Source organism: Dipodomys ordii, unplaced genomic scaffold, assembly GCF_000151885.1.
Source record: "Dipodomys ordii isolate 6190 unplaced genomic scaffold, Dord_2.0 Scaffold3, whole genome shotgun sequence".
In the NCBI taxonomy this organism is placed as follows: domain Eukaryota; kingdom Metazoa; phylum Chordata; class Mammalia; order Rodentia; family Heteromyidae; genus Dipodomys; species Dipodomys ordii.
The window spans coordinates 9,688,433-9,710,371 of record NW_012267219.1 but is presented as its reverse complement, the minus strand read 5'-3'; positions in this window follow the sequence as shown (position 1 = coordinate 9,710,371).

Below are 21,939 nucleotides of genomic sequence, written 5' to 3'. Positions count from 1 at the left end.
CTGCGGGACAGCACCCCAGCCCAGAGTTCAGGCCCCACGACCGGACCCCCCCAAAAAAATAAAATAAAAATGTTCATGTTATCAAAGAAGGAAAATGAAAATATTTTTGGATAATGATGATACAGGAAAGGAAATCTCATCTAAGAAGTGTTAGGACTCATGGAAAATTTAAAACATCTGAAGATGTTTAATATACAACAATACCATCATCTATACTTAAAAAATAAGACTGTAAACAATGCAGGAATAAGATTGGTCATTCACAAGCAGGATACATCTGTGCTCATGGCCAAGGGATATCCCTAAAACAGATATAGCTTCAAAGCAGATGTCAAACAAAAATATTTAATTCTGGCAATAGGCATCTTAATAGTTAGAACCATAGATGATATTATTTAAGTTAATGTTGGCATACATATAAGTTCCTAGTGGTACAGCCACTAGGAACAGCTAATACTTGTTATTTATGTTTTAATGTCTAGACATGTGGATTTTTTCATAGTATGTTTTATTTCATAAACATGATGCCCCATAGTTTTGCTCTTCATTATGACTGAAACACACACACATACACACACAAATATACACATTGTGCATTTTTTTCCCATTCATCAGTTGCTAGAGTGATTCTATGATTTGGCTTTTGTGAATAGCGCCCCTATGAACATGGATATTCAAGTATCTCTGTTGAATTCAGATTTCCCTTCCTTTGGATATATGTGCAGGAGTAGTATTGCTGGGTCTTGTTTAGTAACTCTATTTTTAGGACTTTGAAGGATTTCCACACCAATTTACAAATCACACCAACAGTGTAAAAAAATCCCCCCCCCATTCTCATTAATATTTCTTGCCGTTTGTTTTCTTGATCCTGTTCTGACTGGAATAGGATGGAATCTCTGTGATATACTATAGGTATTCAACATTCCTTCATATATTACAGGTATTCAACATTTCTTCATATATTTCTTGGCCATGTGTCACAGTGTGATTTATTTGCCTGTTTGTTAATGGGATTGTTTATTCTTTTTGGTGTTTAATTTTGGGGACTCTTCTGTCTGTAATTGAAAGCATCCTAACCCATAAACAACCTGAGTCCACCTCAGACAGGAAGAGGAAAACGAAACTTGTACAACTGATCTACCCTATATAAGGAAGTCCTTAATATGCCCTCTTCATAGGGCAAAGTCCAGCAAAGTTAAGTAATTTACCTGAAGTTACACTGCTGGGATTTAGATAAGGCTGGAATTTGTACCTGAGAGTAACTGACGCTGAAGTTTTTGTGCTTTCTGGTAAGCAGATCTGAGCCAAAAAGGACAGGCATGCTAATCATAGGCCGGTCCAGTGCAAAAGTCAAGGGTCCTTTGAGGACAAAGACACTTAGGGAATCTCCTTTTCAGAGCAGATGTCAATCACAGTCAGGAACTTGTGTACTAGACCAGAAGAGCACCCTGTGTGCCTGGGTCAGCAGGGCAGAATGACAGGCAGTGACTCAGAGGCTGACCCTGGATGGAAAAGCAAACATGACTTTCAATCCTACTGCTGGTGCGTGAGGTAATTGACAACTCTTCCTGCCCTGGTCCCAACTGGCTCTGTCACCCATAAAGAGCACAAAAACAACTCAGCTAAAGTATATAGAAAAGATAGGAGTAAAATAACGAATAAATAAACAATAAATAAGAAAGGAGGAGGAGATGGAGATACATAGATATCAGGAATGTGAACATTGTGAAAATCAAAGTGACTCTAAAATGTTGGCTTCTCTGGAAGGATAAACTCTCTATAGTCAACACTTTAGTAATTTTTTGTTATGTTTGTGCAGTAAGTTTTTTTATGACTATTTTTGTATGTTTTTTATTGTAGAAATGCTGACAGAGGTTACATAAGCAAGGTAATGAATACAGTTCCTATTGAGCATTGTTGCCTCCTCCTATTATCCCTTCCCTCCAAGGGGCGAGGGGGTGTGGTTGTGCAGTAAGTTTTTATGCATACAATCATCTTTTGGGATGCTGGTAGCTCATGTCCATAATCCTAGTGACTCAGGAGACTGAAATCTTAGAATTGGGATTCAAGGCCAGTCCAGGCAGGAAAGTTTATGAGAGTCTTATCTCCAAAACACAAAAAGAAAAGAAGAGAAAAGGAAAGGAAAGGAAAGGAAAGGAAAGAAAAGAAAAGAAAAGAAAAGAAAAGGAAAGAAAAGAAGAAAAAAATCCAGAAGTAGGGCTGTGGTTCAAGTTGTTGATAGCTTTGAGAAAAAAAAAAACTCAGGAGCCAGGCACCCATGATTCACGACTGTAATCCTAACTACTCAGGAAGCTGAGATCTGAGGATCACAGTTCAAAGCCAGCCCTGGAAGAAAGTCTGTGAGACTTTTATTTCCAACAAACTACTCAGAAAAAGCTGGAAATGTGCTACAGCTCAAGTGGTAGAGCTCTAGTTTTGAACACAAAGAGGCTCAGGGACAGTGCCCAGGCCCTGAATTCTAGCCCCAGGACCAGAAAAAAAAAAAAAAACCGCAGGGATTATATCAAGGCTCTGAGTTCAAGTGACAGGACCAACACAAAATAAAGAAATAAAAATTTAACAAATAATATCTTTCTAAATCTGGTTACCACTCTATCCTGAGTGTTTGTTCAGACTTTGCCTTTGTATCTGGAAATTCAAAATACTGTGGTACCTGACCACATTTTTGCACCTCTACCTGTTTTGGCACTGGCATGTATAGCTGCTGACACTGAACTTTAGGGTGCTATTCACACCCTAAATGGTACAATTCACCCCATTTTCCCTTCAAATGATATAGCAGTATTCAGTCGGCACAACTATACCCAATAGTCTTGCCTGGCTTTTTTGATTCCCTTTTCACTATTTGCCTAAGTCTGTCTTCTTGTGTCTATGCCTATTTTTGCAGTTGTATAGGAGACAGGATGACTGATGGCTCCTACAGTTGCTCAAGTAGCCCATGGAAAGGAAAATGTCTGGCTTTGGTTTCAGACATGAGCTGGAATTCTAGGTCTGTTATGTATTAGCTGGCTGGCCCTGGCCAAATTAATCAACTAAGACACTGCTCTTAGCATCATGTCTGCAGTGGAGACAGCAAGACATGTGCACCTGTGCATCTCTTCAGGGTTCTCGCCCTTTTCTACCAAGCACCAGCACTAAGTCATAGGGTTTCCAATCTGCTGGGTTTACTTCATCTTAATTACCCAAGTTATAAAGTTCTGTACTTCTTTTACTTGTTTCCCCAACTATTTAAAAATTCAGCAACTACTCTTAGCTCATAGACAATGGAAAATAGGTAGATTGTCAGTTTTTGCTTGCAGGCAATGATATACCTACTCCTCTTCTATGTAAAGAAATAATGTCAGAATGTGGAGAGTGTATACATATTGTCTTAATGAGTCAAAAACCATAGAATATCATCGGGCCTTGTATTTCTCATCTGAAAACAAGAAATAAAATTGTTTTGATACTGTTATGTAAGACTTAAATAAGGAAAGAATACCAAAAAGCACGTTTCTAAGGAATTAAAGAAGCCGGTGGATAGGTGTTATGCTGAAGAAATATGTTGATGAGAGAGAGGAAAAAAAGACAAGCAGGAAGCAATTGTTCCTTGCCTGAAATACATGAACCACTTAATAAAGAGTAGATGTTTGACATTATTACCATTACTGTCATCCATAATAAGAGCTAATACATATAAAAAGAAATAACAAGTTATGAACAACAGATTCAGCAAAGACAGCAAGAGAAAAAAGGCTAAAAAAAGGAAAGTATGAAAGAGTGAGGAAGAAAAAGCCATAAAAATATGTTAGTCTAAATCCTCTGCCAGCTTTGATCTCCCTCCCAAACCCCAGAAATGGCTTTTTCAACTCTCTCTTGTTCACCACTATATCCTACTGGCATCTCAAAGTGGGCTTGGCCCAAGTGAATGTCTTCTCCCTGTGATCTAAACTTTGCTGTTCTCCAACACTTTCCATGTCTATAAATAATACCTCTAAGCTCCAGACATCTAGGTCATATTTGATTCCTCTCTCTTTTTCATTCCTAGCCTTGCTGAGTGTGCTTTGAAAATTTTCTAAGGTCCATAGTCCTCTAACTCTCTCCTAAACTCCATAAATAGCTCACTGTTTATGTGAGCCATTTCATCCAGCTCTCAATAGGCTGCCCCCACCTCAGCTGCATCCTACCTGCAAATAATCTGTAGCGGTCCCCCTTCAGCAGAGGACTTCATCCAGGTCTAGCCTGATCACCAATCAGACCTGATTTTCTAAAAGTTCCCACCTTATGGCCTAATATCTTAGTAATTGGCTTTCCCTCATTTAGAATGTCCTTCTCTTCTTGGTACTAGGAATTTTTTTAAACCTTCTGTAAATACGTTCTTCTCCAGGAAACCTTCAGCTGAAAGTTATCTCTACTTCCTATAAATTTCCATAATGCCTATCTGCATTTCTCGTCAGTCATCACTTTCTATTTTTGTCTCTGTACATACCTGTTTTATCACTTTTACTAGACCATTGATTTTCAAACAGGAGCAAATCCCCAACCCCAAGGGGACATTTGCAATAGTTACATACAATAAAGCTCCTCCTTTTTTGCACATTTATTGCACACAATTTTGACCAAGTACAGTCAGAAAGAATATGTTTTTTTTTCAAAATCAAAGGCAATTTCAAAACCAAAAAAAATTTTAATTCCCATGCTTGCATTATGAAGCTCAGTAGATGTGACACTCTCAAGTCACTCCGGTGTAGTTTCAGTTGTGTCTAAATTGTTGAATGACCTACGCAGAGTTTCTAAGCCCTAGTTTTGTGAAAATGCGACTGCCCCCAAACAAATGGTGCTCAAAAAATAAGGTGAGAGTTAAAATGAAGTGATAAAGTAAATACTTGAAGTGAGAAAGTGGAAATTTTAGATTTGTTCAAAGCTGATGTGTCTTTGGAGGAAGTTGAGTGGCATTGTGGGAAAAAAATTGAAACAAGCATCAGTCCATGATACTCTACACTGCAGCCTGAGTATGCACAGATTTTCCTCGGTGGTCTCCTCGGGACGGTACACTTGAAGATATCAGGGTCTACTATATTCTTCTGTAAAATCCATAAACGGAGGCTCCTTTTCCTTCTATCATCTTAGCACAGACTTTAGACAACCTTGATTCTAACCCTGTATCCTTGACCCTGCAAAGTTGTTCACCTCCACTTCAGTAATACCTTCAGTGAAGACCTCCTAGAAAGACTTAAACAAATTTTGAAGACTTACAAAGTATTTTTTCTGATGGTACTCTTCCACATTTATTTAAATAGTCCTCATTTTTTAAGGAAAAGTCCCACTCTGTTTTTCTCTTTTTCAGTCATGAGAGTTTAAGCTTTCCTTTTAAATCTGTTCTTAGAAACAGAGCCACTCCAAGTAATATAATACAAATAATAACAATGCGACTGACTCTTCTGATTTATAATGCAGTTGTTGTTTTTTTTAACCACATGCATTCTCATTGCTAAATTTAGAATGCAGTTGCTCCTGTGTTGCTCAGGGCTGTAACTCCAGTCTCTTCCATTTTCCTTCTTTTTCTGTGTCATCAACATTTTCTCCCATGGTGAGGTCAAAATAATAAGAAAGGCCCCTCGCTAGTAAGTTTTGCTAGATTCTAGCAATAAATAGTGATGAATTTTAAACTTATTGATAATCTAGGGATTATTTACCCTCTTACTATTAACATAAAATATTCTAAGTTTTTGGTAATTGGGTTTAAACACAATTACATCTTGGGAAAATCTGAATTCATTAACTACTTTCCCTACTCTCAGATCTCACTTCTTGCCTATCAGATCCTTTCCCCAGTTATTTCTTACATTCCACAAGAAATAAATATTTTAGACAGCTGCTTCTACTAGACGATATCATCTTTAATGTAAAATATTTAAGAATCCCATGATGTACATATTTGTAAAGAGTTTTTAATGTAAGAAAGATTAACTGTATAAGAATTTTTTCGCTCATGCCTTCATAAGTACTATGGGTACTGTGAAGTGTCATTGAAGTTTGCTTATGAAAACGTAAATAATAAGTAAGTAGTTATGACCAGAAAGGCTAATAGCTTAGTTAGTCTCTTGGTGACCTCGAACTCTAAACATGAAAACACTCTGCTTAAGTAAGATTCCTTTTCACAAGTGTTACTGGTGAAGGTTTGCCTGTGATTGGGGCATTGTGTGGGGTGTTACTGCTCATGGTGAAGCTGCAGCCACAGGAGGAGTGGTGGTTGGGGGAGAAGGCCCAAATCTGCTAAATAACATTTTTTGATTTTGGTTTTGATCTGAATCTCTTAAAGACATATAATTGCCAACACAAAGGGAGGTTTGATTATTTCTTTTAATTTCACAGAGCTTCTTAGTCAAGGCTGTTCACGTAATACAACTAAGGATGCCATTTCCCAAAAATACTGACTACTTCACAGCACCTTGCATTCTTAGTGTTATTTAGTACTCACAACAATTCCCGGAAATAGGCTCTGTTATTATTTCTACTTTATAGGAGCAGAAACTGAGACTTGGTCAGTTATTTTGCTTCAGCAGGGCCAGGATAAGATGTGCATATGAGCCCCAGAGCTCAAGACTATCTGGTCCCCTCAGTTTATATATCAGAATGTTAACTGAGTCTACATTAGACTCACCCAGGTCCCTTAGAAATACATGAAGAGGTTGTTGTCTTAGGACACAAAAGGACAAAAGAAATAACAAGAAGAAGGATTGGGTGGGGGGGAAGAGGTGTAGGAGGATTGGGTGGGGGGCCGGGGGAGGATGGGAAGGGATGGGAAGGGGAAACAAAGGAGGAGGCTACAATGCTTGATAAGAAATGTACTCATTATCTTGCCCATGTAATTGTAACCCCTCTGTACAGTATTTTCACACAAAAAAAGACAAAAAGAACAAGAAGAGAAACATTGGGCTGGGAATGTGGCTTAGTGATAGAGTGCTTGCCTAACATGCATAAAGCTCTGGGTTCTGTTTCTCAGTACCACATAAATAGAAAAGGCCAGAAGTGGAACTGTGGCTTAAGTGGCATAATGCTAGTCTTGAGCAAAAGAAGCTCAGGGACAGTGCCCAGGCCCTAAGTTCAAGCCCCAGAACTGGCAAAGAGAGGGGGGGAGAGGGAGGGAAAGAGGGAGAGGGAGAAACATTTTGTATTTTGATAGGTCTGGAAGTATAGTTCAGTGTGAGAGTACCTGGGTAACAATTTTTATTATAAGATCGATTTTTTGCAACTCATTAAAATCCATAGATATTTACATATATATTATGTACATATATTATACAAATATATGTATATAACATACATCCTTCATGTTGCAAGACCAGGATTTTTCTTTAAGACTTACAACTGTCATTTGATAGTTATCCTTGGGAAAAACTACTTAAGATTCTTAACCATTCTCATTATCCTCATGTGTAATGGGATTTATTCCATTGGGCTGTTATTGTGGCAATTACATGAGCTAATTCCCTGAAGTATGATAAAATTATGAATAATTTTACCAGCTGGCACCAGAGTTATACTGAGAGACAAAGTTGTATAGGAAAACAAGTTGCCAAGGGAAGGGACTGGGGTTGAGGGAAGGAATGGTGTGAGGAAACCATGGAAAAAATAAGTTCTCCTGCAGAAGAGAAGGGTGGGAACTCCAGAGATGGAATTCCCAGGGTCCATGAGGCCCTGAGTAAGTTCATCACTGTCTACCGTGCACTGCTGGGTCTATGTTGCCTGGAGGCATATACTCCCTCTGTTACTCCAGCCTTTCAGAAAGATGTGGGTCATCATTCAGAGGGTGAATTGAAAAGGATAAAAAGGTCAGGGGCCATGCTTCCAAACATGGTAAGTACCAAGTAGAGGAGGAAACCAGCCAGAGGAGATAAGATGAGTGGGACTGAAACAGAAAGAGATTTGCAGGCAGCAATGTCTCATAGAAGGTGAGTGTCCAGAAAGTCGTAGAACCCTAAGGGTATCCCAACAATTTCAACCAGATCTCAAAGAATAACTAGTATCTGCATTACTCATTCATTCAGTTAACATGTATTGAAGCCTATAATGTGCCAGGACCTCTTATAGGCATTGAGGTTGAAGTATAAAATGAGTCAGTCTTCCTGCTCTTAAACCATACTTTATAGGTAGAGACAGAGCATAGGCAGAGAAGGGATAGACAATAAAGAAGTAAGGACATAAATAACCCAGATAGCTTTAGGTAAAGTACTGTGAAAAAAAAAGAAAAAAAAACAAATAAAACAGGGTATGTGTTGTGAGTCTTAGTATACGGTGGGGTGGGTGGAGGCAAAGTGATCTGAGACGGCTCATTCAGGAGGTGTTGTTCCCTTTGGGGCCTGAAGTCAGGATGGAGCCAGCTGTGTTAGTCCTGAGAAATTTGTTCCAACAGGGGGACACTAGGCAGAAGATCCACAGGACTAACTGCCATGAGATAGGGAGAAAGAGGTCATCTTGATTCCCTGGGGATTTACAATAACAAAGTACTAGAAACTAGGTAGCTTAAAATAGCAGAAACTTTTCTCTCCCAGTTCTGGATGCTCAAGTTCTAAAAGGAGACTGTTGGCAGATTGGTTCCCACTGAGGTGGTCAGGGGCCATTTGTTTCTTGCCTCTGCCCAAGCTTCTGATTGTTTGTCTACAATCTTTGGTATTCTCTGGCTGGTAGACTTTTCACTCCAATCCCTCACCCTGTATCTCTTCACATTTCCTGTTGTGCATGTCTGTCTCTGTCTAAATTGCCCATTGTTTTAAGAGTATAAGTCATATTAAATTAATGTTTGTCCTAAATGAAGTCCTATAGTCTTATTTTCATCTCAGTGTCTCTATAAACACTGTATTTCCAGATTTGTGCTGAGGTGTGGGAGATTAAGATGTTAACAATGTTTCCAAAAACTCATTCCAGAATACCTGCAAATACCTTATTCATTGTCTGGATGTAGTGGAAGGGGTTCCTAGGTTCTCAAATAGCAATTAAGCCAAAAGATTTCTAGCAATCTAAGACATTTCCCTCTGAAAGACAGAAGTGAATTAAATAATAACCAGAAAGGAAACAGAAATACTTATTGGACTATACAGTTCAGATGCCCTCTGAGCTATACAAGAAAATTAGTCAAATTGCTTTAGAATCCTATTGTTTTGCTTTTCAATCCCAAAGATTATCTTTCAAATTGACCATTTGTTTAAAAATAAATGACTGGAGACTGAACTCAGAATCGGAAGCTCAAGATAAGCCTTGTGTCCAGCCCCTTTTTAATTGGTTGCTTTTATGGTAAGACCTCACTTTATGCTTCAGCTGATGTAGGCTGCAGTACTCCGAGCTTGTGCTTGCATCACATTCTACTGTGCCCAGTCATTGTGTCTTCCCCTGGGACAACAGGCACATGTTACCACGCCCAGCCACGGGTTGAGATGAAGCTTCAAGAATGTATTTTTGCTTAGGATGTCCTTGAACCTCAATTCCCCAATCTTTATTTCCCAAGTGGCTAAGATAACACAGTTGAACCACCATGCACAGCACAAATAACTTTTGACGACTTCCAAAATTCAAATCAATCCTTAATGAAAGAAAATCTTCCATTAATATATTCAGAAAATGTAATGCTAAGTTCTTAAATTAATTCCAAAGAGACAGCTGAAGAATATCGCAAAATAGGCACCATCATGGAACTAAGTGAATAGCTTCCCAGGGCAGTCACTCAATTAAGCATACAACTTTTGCTAAGATTTCTAAAATCCAGGCATAGTTTCAAATAAACTAATACACATTAAGTTTTGTAGCATGGTAATTTTTCCGATATATCTTAGTTAATTTTAAATGATTCATTACAATGTTTACAAATTATTTATGAGAGAACTATATATTCTCCAGGAAAAAGAGAGAAGATGACCTAATTTGAAAATGTATGTAGCTGGATCATATATTTTAAATTATGCAAATAGCTATAAAATTAATTTACTCTTCTCTAACTCCATTAATTCCTTTGAGGCTTGTTCTTTTAGAAGACCTCCTTAAAAGGATACTTACTCAAAAGAAATCCTGGTTACACGCCATTATAAGTATTAAAAGTATTAAGAAACAGAAGGCAGAGGGAAAGTAAGAATGGAAGGCAGGGGAGGGAAGACAGAGCTAAAGAAGGAAGAAAAGAAGAAGAAAGAGAAGAAAGGAGAGGAGAAATAAAAATGTTTGTAATTCAAAGATTTCTAATTTTTACCTTCACTAAGGATTTTCACAAAGCATCTCTTCTCAAAGTTCAAGTATTGGAAATGTAACCCACAGTATGTCAGTGTTGAAATGTGAGAGCTTTAAGAGATGATTCATGTGGGGGCTGGGAAGGTGGCACAGTGGTAGAGCGCTTGCCTTGCATGAGGCCCTGGGTTCAATTCCTCAGCACCACATAAGCAAAAAGAAAAAAGCCAGAAGTGGCGCTGTAGCTCAAGTGGTAGAGCGCTAGCCTTGAGCTGAAGAGCTGAGGGACAGCGCCCAGGCCCAGAGTTCAAGCCTCACAACCGGACTCCCCCCCCCCAAAAAAAAAGAGGATGGTTCATGTATTAGGACATCACCTTGTGAGTCGATTAGGCTCTTGGGGTGGAAGTGGCTTAGCCATAAAAGAGAGGAGTTTGCTTTCTCCTTCCATCTCTCCTTGTGGGGCTTTCCACCATAAGATACAACAAAATGGCCCTGACATCTGCAGCCCCTTAATCTTGAGTTTTTCAGCTTCTATAAACCAAGAAACCTCTGTTTATGGTACTCTGTTACAGCAATGAAATAGACAAAGACAGTATTCCCTTGGAAAAAAAATTTAGTAAGTCAGACCATTTATCAGTTCCTTAGAGTTTCATTCCAAGCTTAATTGATAACAAATAAGATATACATCTCTTTTGAGTTGTGATTATGTTTATAATTAGAATTTATTGGCCAGTTTATCTGGAATGACAGTTTCTATAAGCTAACATTGTTTCCTCCTCTATCCCACATGGCAACTTCAAATAACTAGTTTAGTCAAAAGATGCAAATCAGTATTATGCCCACACTCACTCACTGTAATCTAAGGACAAGTCAAAGGATATATTACAAATGACAGCAGTCCAGGAGACTAAAGGGAAAAGCAGGCTTAGAAAGCTCTCTGCATCACAGAACATGCCTTTTCATTACTCTGCTGAGAAGTGTTTGGTGTTCATTCTATGCAAAAAAGATTTTTCATAATATACTTGGAAGTGAACAGTAGCATATTTGAAGAAGACAAGGACAGTTATTAATAGTGGGAGAGCTTCATGCTGAAGTTCAAAGCACTTTGTGGAAACAAATAGCACAGAGGTTTCCCCTCACTAGAGAACAGATCAGCAGAGAAGGAGACTCTATTGTAGTTAAAATGAAATAGAGAAGGCTTCTTATTCAACATCACTTCAAAGATGAAAGTTGCTCTAGAAACCCTGAGCTAGTTATAGAACATTGGTCTTGAAACTGCCACTAGGGAAAATGGAAATAGAAAAGCTTAAATATATTCCATTGACGCTCCCCAGAGCTTTGCTTTATGCCCAAGGCATTTCTGCTGGAAACGGCTTTAAGAGGTAAGAGTGATGTTCTGAAAGTTACCCTTGTCTTTTTTGAAACATTCTTCTGCCTGATTTTGAGGGGGGAAATTATTTAATGTTTTCTTTACTGTCCAATTAGTTAAATTGTTATTAAATTTCTGCCAAACTCCTAAAATCAATTCAATATCTTAATAGTAGCTTTAAAATATTATAACCTAAAGTTTTATGAATCATGTGTACAACATGTAATTATTGAGCTTCTATTGAGGGACTGGGGAATACAATGAAAGAAATCGTTAAGCTTCTCACTGTGATGAAGCTTATTTTGTAATTGAGGAGGAGAGGGTATATGAAAATAAATAAACAAGACACATAGCAGATGGTTCTAATGCTCTGGAGAATCAAAAATAGAGCAGCATGGTGGAGGAGGACAGGTGCCTGGACTACGCTGACTGCTGGGGAAGGCTTTTCTGAAGAGGTTTAACAGCTGAGCTGCAAATTGAACCAGAAAGACTCAGACAAGCAAAGTTCAGGGAGAAGCAGCATTTCAGATGGAGGGGACAGTCCGCGCAAAGGCCTTCATGCGCAAGGGGTGGAATTATCTGGTGACAGATAATTGAGTGAGGCCTTGCATCCCCAAGGCAAGGACCTATAAGGATTGTCACTGTGACAGAAGCTAGAAAGATAACAGGAGAGATCATGCCCTGCAGCCTTCAGAGGGTGCTTCCCTCTAGCTTTTTGACCTGCACTCTCAGAACTGAGAACACATTTCTGTTGCCTAGAAGCCCCATGCTTTGTGGTGATTGGCTACCTCAGCCCTGGGAAACACAGTCACATTCTGTGCTCCACTATTTTCCAATGTAAAAAAGAAAGCCATGTGTCTGGAAAAAGAAAAGAGACTTCTTTTCCAAAGCCTTGGTAACTTTTCCTTTAATGCCCACAATTGTAACACAGAGTTCTAAGCCAAAGACCCAACTTTGGGATTCCAACACATCAGGTTTTGGTCCCTTGCCCCATTTGCCAAATAAAGAAATGAATAGTGGTGAGGAGCAGAGAAAGGAGATTTATTAAGTGGTACAGAACACTGAAGGAAAGAGGCTAAGTGAGCATTTCAGCCCATCTTCTGGGTATAGGCTAGAGTTTACGGTTTAACTAGAAGGAGAACTGGGGCTGGGCAGAGAAATCCATGCCGTTATTTAACTGTCCCATTAGAGTGTCATTTGGTGTTCAAAGATGTGGCTCAGCGGGTCATCATCACTAGCAGAACCCAGTCACACTATGAAAGGCATTGTTGTCTGAGGGACAATTGTGATTCTTGTCATAAGATGTTGTGGATCAGTTCTGTACTTTCCAAAATTCCAGGATGGCTGCAAGATAGCTGCAGAGGGAACAGCTCAGATACAGAGAGAGATACAAAATGGGAAACAGGGATGTCAAGCTTTTATCCTGCTTTTAGTTGTCCTTTGGACATTTGCAGACCCAAGTAAGAAGTAAATGTTTTTCTAGCAAAAGCAGGTTCCTATTGCCTGTTGTGTGACCAGGCCTATGTCTACCAAGCTATCTGGGAAGTTACATACCCATTCTTTGAGTAGAAAGAATGACTTTACATTCAAACCATATGGCCAAAATGGTGGAGGAAGGTAACAAATGCTTGGAAGGCAAGCAACATTATGTCCTATGTATATATCCTGTACTATGGAAAGTAGTTGGGATGCCTTGTTGGAAGTTACAGGAAATCTGACTCTCACTGGCTTAACACTAACATTGATGGAACATTGCTTTACATAACAGAATAACCACAAGCTGATCATGCTAATAGCCTAGCACAAGTAGGGCTCAACTCCTGTATCTCCTCTCTTTTCTAGCCTCAGCCTTCCTGCATATAACAATGTAGCCAACATCTTTCATAGTGGACAGATCTTTCATAGTGGAGAGAATCACTAAGCATACTTCTTATGTATAGTGGGAGAGAGTCAATGTCTCCCATAGTATGAAGCAAAGGCCTTTCTTTTTAGATCACATGGCCCCCACTTAGGACACATGCCAATCACTATAACTGCTGGCAAACTGCCATCTACCAATTGGCTTAAGTCTAGTTGAATGAATGAATGGTGGGGTGGAGGATAAGTGGGCAGGATTGCTATGATTGGTGTAGAATTCGACAAATTCCAAGTCTCCCTGGCATCTTAAAATGGAATTATCTTTCCTTGAGACATGTATGATGCAGAGGAGTAGATTTCTAAAAGGAAAGTGAATATATTCTGGTTGGACAACTAATGTTGGCCACCACACGATTTTTCAAACCCAAATTGGACCCTACCTCTACTATGAGGCTTCCCTAGATTATTTCAACCAGAGCAAACACCTCCTCTTTGGATCTCTTCAGAGCTTATTATTCACACTGAAATTTCACATTTGCCTTATATTCTTAATAAAGTTTTATATCTATATATGTTATATATGTTTCCAATGTTCTGATCTAAATCCCTAAAATTGTTGTGTGTGTAACCTTTTTCTGTATATTGCAATGCAATATAGTGTATATTGCAGTGTATCACCTTGTCAAGAATAATTTATGCTTAACACAAATTTATTATTTAAATATATTACTTCTACCAAGCAAAAAGAAGCAAGCAGATTTTAAACTCACCAATAGAGATGCAGATATAGCTCACTAATTCAACTCTTCCTATTTTCTAAAAGTAATCTCCCCCTTGCTTATTAACTTTTTGGAATCTTTCATGTAGAAATATTGGTGATTCATCTATAATTGATCAAATGGGTATCATTCAAACCTAATTAAATAGTGGGAAGCACTAATAATACATACTTGGCTAATATTTTGAGTAAGAATCTGGTCAAGATACAAAGCCTGAAATGGTAATAAAAGGTTCGTTATATAAGCTGAATAAAATAAGGAAAGAAGACTACTTCAGTCATCAAAGGAGATGTTTAGTTATGCTTTCTAGTTTAATAACACAAATCACTATTGTGTTGATCCATTCACACTCGATTTTTCAGTATACTTGAGATCTTAGCTAGCTATCACAGATGAATGGTTCAAAAGCCCCAACACACATCATTAACTTGGTTCTACCTGTGAAATGATCATACATGTTCAGGAGCAGAATGTTTCAGAATCATTTCCAATTTGAAATCTTGGTGATCTAGCATGAATTTTGATGACTAATTTATTAATAGAATTGTGACCACTTTGAAGATGTCTTGAGAATATCTGACATTTTCACTTCACATGAATTCCTGTAATTTTGATGGTGACTATAGCAACCATTAGTGAATAATACAATGTCCTAGTCTAGATACACAACCAAAAGCAATATGTACTTCTATGTACCTATGATTCTAAGTATTTCCCAAAAATGTCTTCCAAAGAATGAGAGTAAATAAATAAATCTTCATTTTTAAAATAAATGGGTAGAGTTCGGGATAAAAATACCTAAATGAACTCATTTGATTTACCTTCCAGGTAAGTGGAGATAAGACAGGCTGACTTCAGAGCTGGAAATGGATGACTATTTACCACCTTAAGTAAGCTTAGGTCTTGTTTTTACAAAGCATTTGACTCAAGGAGACATTGGAGCTGATATGGTGGCATGCACCTGTCCAACTACTCAGGAGGTAGAGTCAGGAAAATCATGAGTTTCAAGGCAACCTGGGCAAAGTTAGTGAACCCCTATCTCAGCAACAAAATTCAAACATGGCAGAAACCTGTCTCAAGTGGCAAAGTGCTTGTCAAATATGTGTAAGACCCTGGATTCAATTCTTAGTATGTTAAGGGGGGGAGGAGAAGTTGAGCTTTAGTAGTGATTCAAATCTCCAGAAAATTTTAATTTTTGCTACCCATGTTCAAAAAGTCACTAGACAGAGTTGGGCAAGAATATTTACTAATTTACTAAATTTACTATTTTTCAGTTTTCTGTTATTATAACAAAAAGCCTAAAAAAGAAGGCTTATTTGGGCTCACAGTTTCAGAGTTCCAGTCAAGGTTTGGGCCTTTGGCATGGCAGCAGATCCTGGCAGGAAGCATGTGATGGAGAAACCAATTGTCCTCATGGAAGATGGGAAGCAAGGAGAAACTGGAAGGGACTGGGTCCCAATATCCCCTTCAAGAGCACACTACCAATGACCTAACTTCCTCCCCACTTCTTAAATGGTCCTTTGCCTTCTAATGGTGCTGTGGGCTTGGAACCAAGCCTTTACTCTATGAGCCTTGGTGGGCCATTCACTTACCCACACCATGGTAGTACCATGGGGTTCAAAACCCAAATTTTAGCACTAAGCACTTCTAGTTTCATCATTTCTTCTTTCCTACAAACGAGGTATTCATATAATTCTTCTGTTGATTTTTAAGCACCAGAGGAGGTGGGAAAAGGATCAGGTAAACAACAGCATAAAAAACGCCCTGGATTCAACTTGATCAAAATTATTTCTAAGAAGTAAATTTCTTTAGGAAGATTCTTAGTCTCTGCCTTTATAAAAGCTAATTTGACACTGGAAGATGAGGCACCTTGTGGGTACCCAATCTTATTACATACACCAACTTCGATCAACATAGACTGAAGTCATGGAGAGAGACATCGGACTATCATCCCCACTTCTGGATGACTTTAAGAAGTTACGGAAATGACAGTGATAACAGTGCTTACTTTGCTATAATCTATGTGTACCTGTTTTATGAAGGTCTCAGAACACAGGGGACATTCTCTAATTGTGTCATAATTACAATGGTGGTAGTCAGTTTCCACCAGGTCCACTCTGTGTCCTCTGTCTCAGAGTTGTCTGCCCATCATACCATTATCTACTGACAGAAAAAGCTGCTTCCCTTATTTCTTTCTTCCTCACTATCATTTGGGTTAATCTAGAATGGTTGCCTTCAAAAGAGGTGAAAATAATGATATATCTATTTACATAATATTGTTCTCATTTTCATTCTTCCCTCAGAAATGCCCTGGTCTGATCACATTAGGCTCATTCTGATGATGATATCCACTAGAGCTAATCAAACTCTACACTTTGTATTCCTTGATATTCCCTTGGGTCCTGCCCATTAACAGCTGCACTGTTTTAAAAGAGGCTGAGAACACCCACACTGCAGATATTCAGCGCCTGTGACTGCAATCATCATACTTTACTGGATATTAATATTCTGTATGTGTACGTGGTGACTCTCTAATGCCAGCAGTCATTCATTGTAGAGAATTAGAAGTCTGCAGAGAAGACAAGCATTCCTGCTTAATCAGAAACCTAGCTCTTTAACATTAACTCTCACATAGTAAATCCTTAAGTACACAGAATTTTAACAAAACCTCTTAAATCTTAAATTTCTTGAGGTTCTTGATTTATAATAAAATAGTATATTTGGTCCTGGTTCATTTCTGGACATATAGTTCATGGAGCCCTTGGAATCTCTGGAGGGATAAGAGTGTGTTTTGAATGTAAGTAAGAAGACAGGTGGATGAGAGAATCCAGAGAATGGGACAGGTTATAGAAAAGATCAGGCATGATTAGGGAGTTAGGAGTTTCCCACGTCAAAACTCCAGGGAGATGAGAAAGGCTGAAGATTAAATTGATCACCAGTGGTCAATTATTTAATCAATCAGGTTATGTAATGAAGCTTTCATAGATCTTCTCCCCTCCAATGACTGGATTTAGGAGAACTTCAGAATAGCTGAACACATAGAATTTACTAGAGGTGGTTGGCACCCGATCTATGTATCTGTTACTTTGTTTATAAACTGACAAACACACGTAAAGAGTTTCCCCGAAAAACTTAACCTAGGATTCTTGATTCATAGCCAGTCAGAAAAAAATCACAACATAGGCTTGTGACTGGAAGGGGAAGTGGGAAGCTTGCAGGACTAAACTCTTAAGTCCTGGGATGTAATGTTACCTCCAGGTAAATAGTGTCAGAATTGAAGAATCTCCTAAAGAATTGCTTTGATTGGCACATGAGGAAAAACACTTGCATGCCTATATTAGGCATGAATGACAGAATACATATTAAGAAAAAAAAAGGGGAAGTTGTTTTCCTTGAGTACCAAACTAGTATTTTGGCCATGGTACAATACTCTAACAATGGAGTCTATTTGAAGGACACATAAGATGTGTCCTTTAGATTTAGATATCCTTTGTGTTTGAGATTACTGACACTGTTATTCTCTTGCATACAAATGTTCTGAAAAGCAAAGTGAAAACCAAATGTCCTTGCCTCTTCTGCTTATCTCTAGGCTACCTCTTGATAATTCTAACAGTGTCTGAATGACAAATCAAAACTTTATCATTTATATATTTTTTGTACGTGATAGAAAACAGCTAAACATTTGTTATTATGTAAAGTTTAAGACAATTGGTCTAAACTACATATTTAGATTTTGCTTTATATCTAAATATCTTGATGAATTCCATTTATGCATAGCAATTGAATGGTACAAAGAGTGATCAAATACAAATACAAGATGAGCCAATTGATATGCCTTTTAGACAACAATTTGATTTTTTCTTATGATGCTTATTCCCTTTTATGAATTGAAAATATTATTAAATAGTTGTATAAAGAGGTTACAATTCCTTAAGTCATGTGAGAATATAATGGTTCTTCATCAATGCTACTGATGGCTCATGCCTATGATTTTTACTTGAAATGCTGAGAATGGAAAGATCATAGTTCAAGGTCAACCTGGACAGAAAAGTTCACAAGATTTCAACTGATAGCTAGGTGCAGTGGTGTATGCCTGTCATCCAGAGCTACATAGGAGGCTGAGAGGATTGTGCTGCCAGGCAAACCAGGCCAAAAAAAAGTCCACAAGACTCAATATCCAACAAAGGAAGCTGGACATCATAATCCCAGGGATCACCGGAAACTTAAAGTAAGGAGATCTCAGGCACATGCCCAGCAGGAAGTGAGACCTCATTCAAAAAATAATGACTGCAAAATAGGATTGGAGGTATAGCTCAAAGGTATTGTACCAGCTAAGCATGAGGAAATGAGTTCCAGAACCGAGAAAAGAAATGGAGAAGGGGGAAGAGAGGGAGAAGGACAGAGAGAGAGAGGAGGAAGGAAAAAGAAATGAAGAGGAAAATTCTGAATTTTGTAGAGAAAGCAAGATAGCTGAAATCCCTTGAAATTCCACCATCTAAAGATAGCCATCATCTACATTTTGCTGGGTATCCTTGGACACTTATTTCTGTGATTATGCATATAGGGATATAATTCTACCTAATGTTCCAGAACCCAGCTTTTCCCATCAGCAATATGTTTGGACATTTCCTTTGCCAATAAATAGAGCTCTGCATCTGTGAGTCCTATTAGGTTTTCTTTTTTCTGGTTAAGAGTATAATGCATGTGTGGAATGATGTAGAAATAGGTACAAAGAAAGTTCATTATTGTAAGAGGTGCTTAAAAGTTGCTTTGGCTGAGTGGGCCCTCAAATTAACTAAAAGCAAAAGGAAAGATTGACATCATTAGGTTCATTTTATCTCTGCTCCAAACCATTTTTCACTTTGCAATTACATTGGGTTCCAGGAAGGAAGGAAGAAAGGAAGGAAGGAAGAAGGAAGGAAGAAAGGAAGGAAGGAAGGAAGAAAGGAAAAAAGGAAGGAAGGAAAGAAGGAAAGAAGGAAGGAAGGAAAGAAGGAAGGAATATCTCTTTATGATAAGGGACCAAAATATCCTGAGGAGCAATAGAGCCTCCTCCAGAAATACCACCAATGGTAAGGATGACTTGTTTATCCTGACTAGTAGTAACAGTGATAACAACTTCTTTAGAACCCCTCCACAAATAAGGATCACAAAAATTGTCAGCCAAGCCCAGTCTTTGACTGAGACTCTATGCATACCCTTTGCTTGCTGACACTCCTTCTCTTCTTAAGTATATAGATCACATCTGTACCCAAAAAGATGGCAGATAATGTACTAGAGGTATGTCTTCCCAGGGCATGCCCATGCCATATAATAAATCTCTCTTTATCATGTCTCTTTATTTGTCATATGAATTCCTGAGGTTTGGGCCTGGTTTCATTACCATATTCTTTTTTATTGCCAGTCCTTGGTCTTGAACTTAGGGTCTGGGCTCTGCTCCTGAGCTTCTATTGCTCAAGGCTAGCACTTTACCACTTGAGCCACAGATCCACTTCTGGCTTTTTCTGTGATTAATTGGAGATAAGAGTTTCTTGGACTTTTCTGCCCAAGCTGGTTTCAAACCATGATCCTCAGATCTCAGCCTCCCAAATAGCTAAGATTGCAAGTGTGAGCCATCAGCACCTGATTTCATTAGCATATTCTTCAATAAATGACATAGCTTTTTTTAATTTAAAAAAAGAAACACTTTATCTCTTCTTTATTGGTGTTCATTTCCAGAATATAGCAATTATAAACTTGTTAGGTCATTGTTCCAAACTTTTCAATATTTTTAACCTATTTGCAGATATTTTCATATTCAATCTGACTCTTATCCATGGTCTGAAATATTTTAGAATTGAGGAAATTACCTTCTGGTAGTGCTGAGCCACCTAAATACCAGTCCACCTAAATAATGATCCATCTTAAACACTGACTTGCTTGGTAAACTGGTTTATAAGAAAGGGAGCTTTCTCTTTCTTCATAGTGTGAGGGAAGTAAAATTTTTATTAAAAGGGAAGACTAACAAGAGGAGACTGGGTACCAGTGGCTCATGCCCAGTAATACTAGCTACTCAGGAGGCTGAGATCTAAAGATCACGATTTGAAGCCAGCTAGGGCAGGAAAGTCTGTGAGGCACTTATCTCCAATTAATCACAGAAAAAAGCTGGAAGTAGCACTTTGGCTCAAGTGGTAGAGTGCTTGAGCAAGAAGATGCTCATGGAACTCATTTTAAGGGGAATCTTTGCCCACTATTTTCTTATAAGACATTAAATTTTATTTTTCCTTTTATAAAAATTATGGTACTAATTTCAAACTCTACTACAAAGTGATAGTAATCAAAACAGTTTGGTACTGGCACAAGAACAGACCTGAGGAACAATGGTATAGGACTAAAGACCCAGAAATGAACCTACAGACCTACAGCCACTTTATCTTCAATAAGGGAGCTAAAAAAAATAGAATGAAAGAAAGAGTGCCTCTTCAGTAAATGGTGCTGGCAAATTTGGTTAAACATCTATCTGTAGAAAACTAAAGCTAGATCCTTATATATCACCCTGCACCAGAATCAACTCCAAATGGATCAAAGACCTCCAAGTCAAAGCAGACACCCTGAAAGCATTACAGGAAGGAATAGGAGAAATTCTATTTGACACAGGCCGAAATTTTCTTAATAGAGACCCAGAAACACAGCAAATCAAAGAAAGGTTGGACAAATGGGATTGCATGAAACTGCAGAGTTTCTGGATGGCAAAGGACATAGCTAACAAGATCAATAAAAAGTCTACGGACTGGGAGAAGATCTTCACTAGCCATACAATGGACAAGGGTCTCATATCTAAAATATACTTAGAACTCAAAAAACTAAATCCCCCTACAACAAATCCTCAAAGAAACAACTGCTTGATAAATAAATGAACAAAAGATTTAAAGAGAAACTTCTCTGAAGAGGAAATAAGAATGGCCAATAGACACATGAAGAAATGCTCAACCTCTCTAGCCATAAAAGAAATGCAAATCAAAACAACATTGAGATTGCACCTCACCCCAGTTAGAATGGCTATAATCAAGAATTCTAATAACAACAGATACTGGAGGGGATATGGACAGAAGGGAACCCTACTGCATTGTTGGTGGGAGTGTAAACTTGTTCAACCACTTTGGAAAGCAGTATGGAGGTTCCTCAAAAAACTCCACATAGAGCTCCCTTATGACCCAGCAATCCCACTTTTGGGCATTTACCCAAATGATCACAAACAAGGCTATCCCAAAGCTAACCAGCACAACTATGTTTATTGCAGCATTATTTACCATAGCTAAGATATAGAACCAACCCAGATGCCCCTCAGTAGATGAATGGATCAAGAAAATGTGATATATAGATATATCTATATCTATATATGAAATGGAAATCTATGCCTCTATTAGAAAGAATGACATCGCCCCATTTGTTAGGAAATGGAAAAACTTGGAAAAATTTATATTAAGTGAAGTAAGCCAGGCCCAAAGAAACATAGGTCCCTTGGTTTCCCTTATTTGCAATAACTAGTATAAGTCTGGGACAAGCAGAAAAGGGCAAAAGCTATGTACATATGACCATAAAAGATGATGTTAAGGGACTGGGGAGGTGGCTCAGTGGTAAAGTGCTTGCCTTGCATGCCTGAGGCCCTGGGTTCGATTCCTCAGTACCACATAAGCAAAAAAGAAAAAAGCTGGAAGTGGCGCTGTGGTTCAAGTGGTAGAG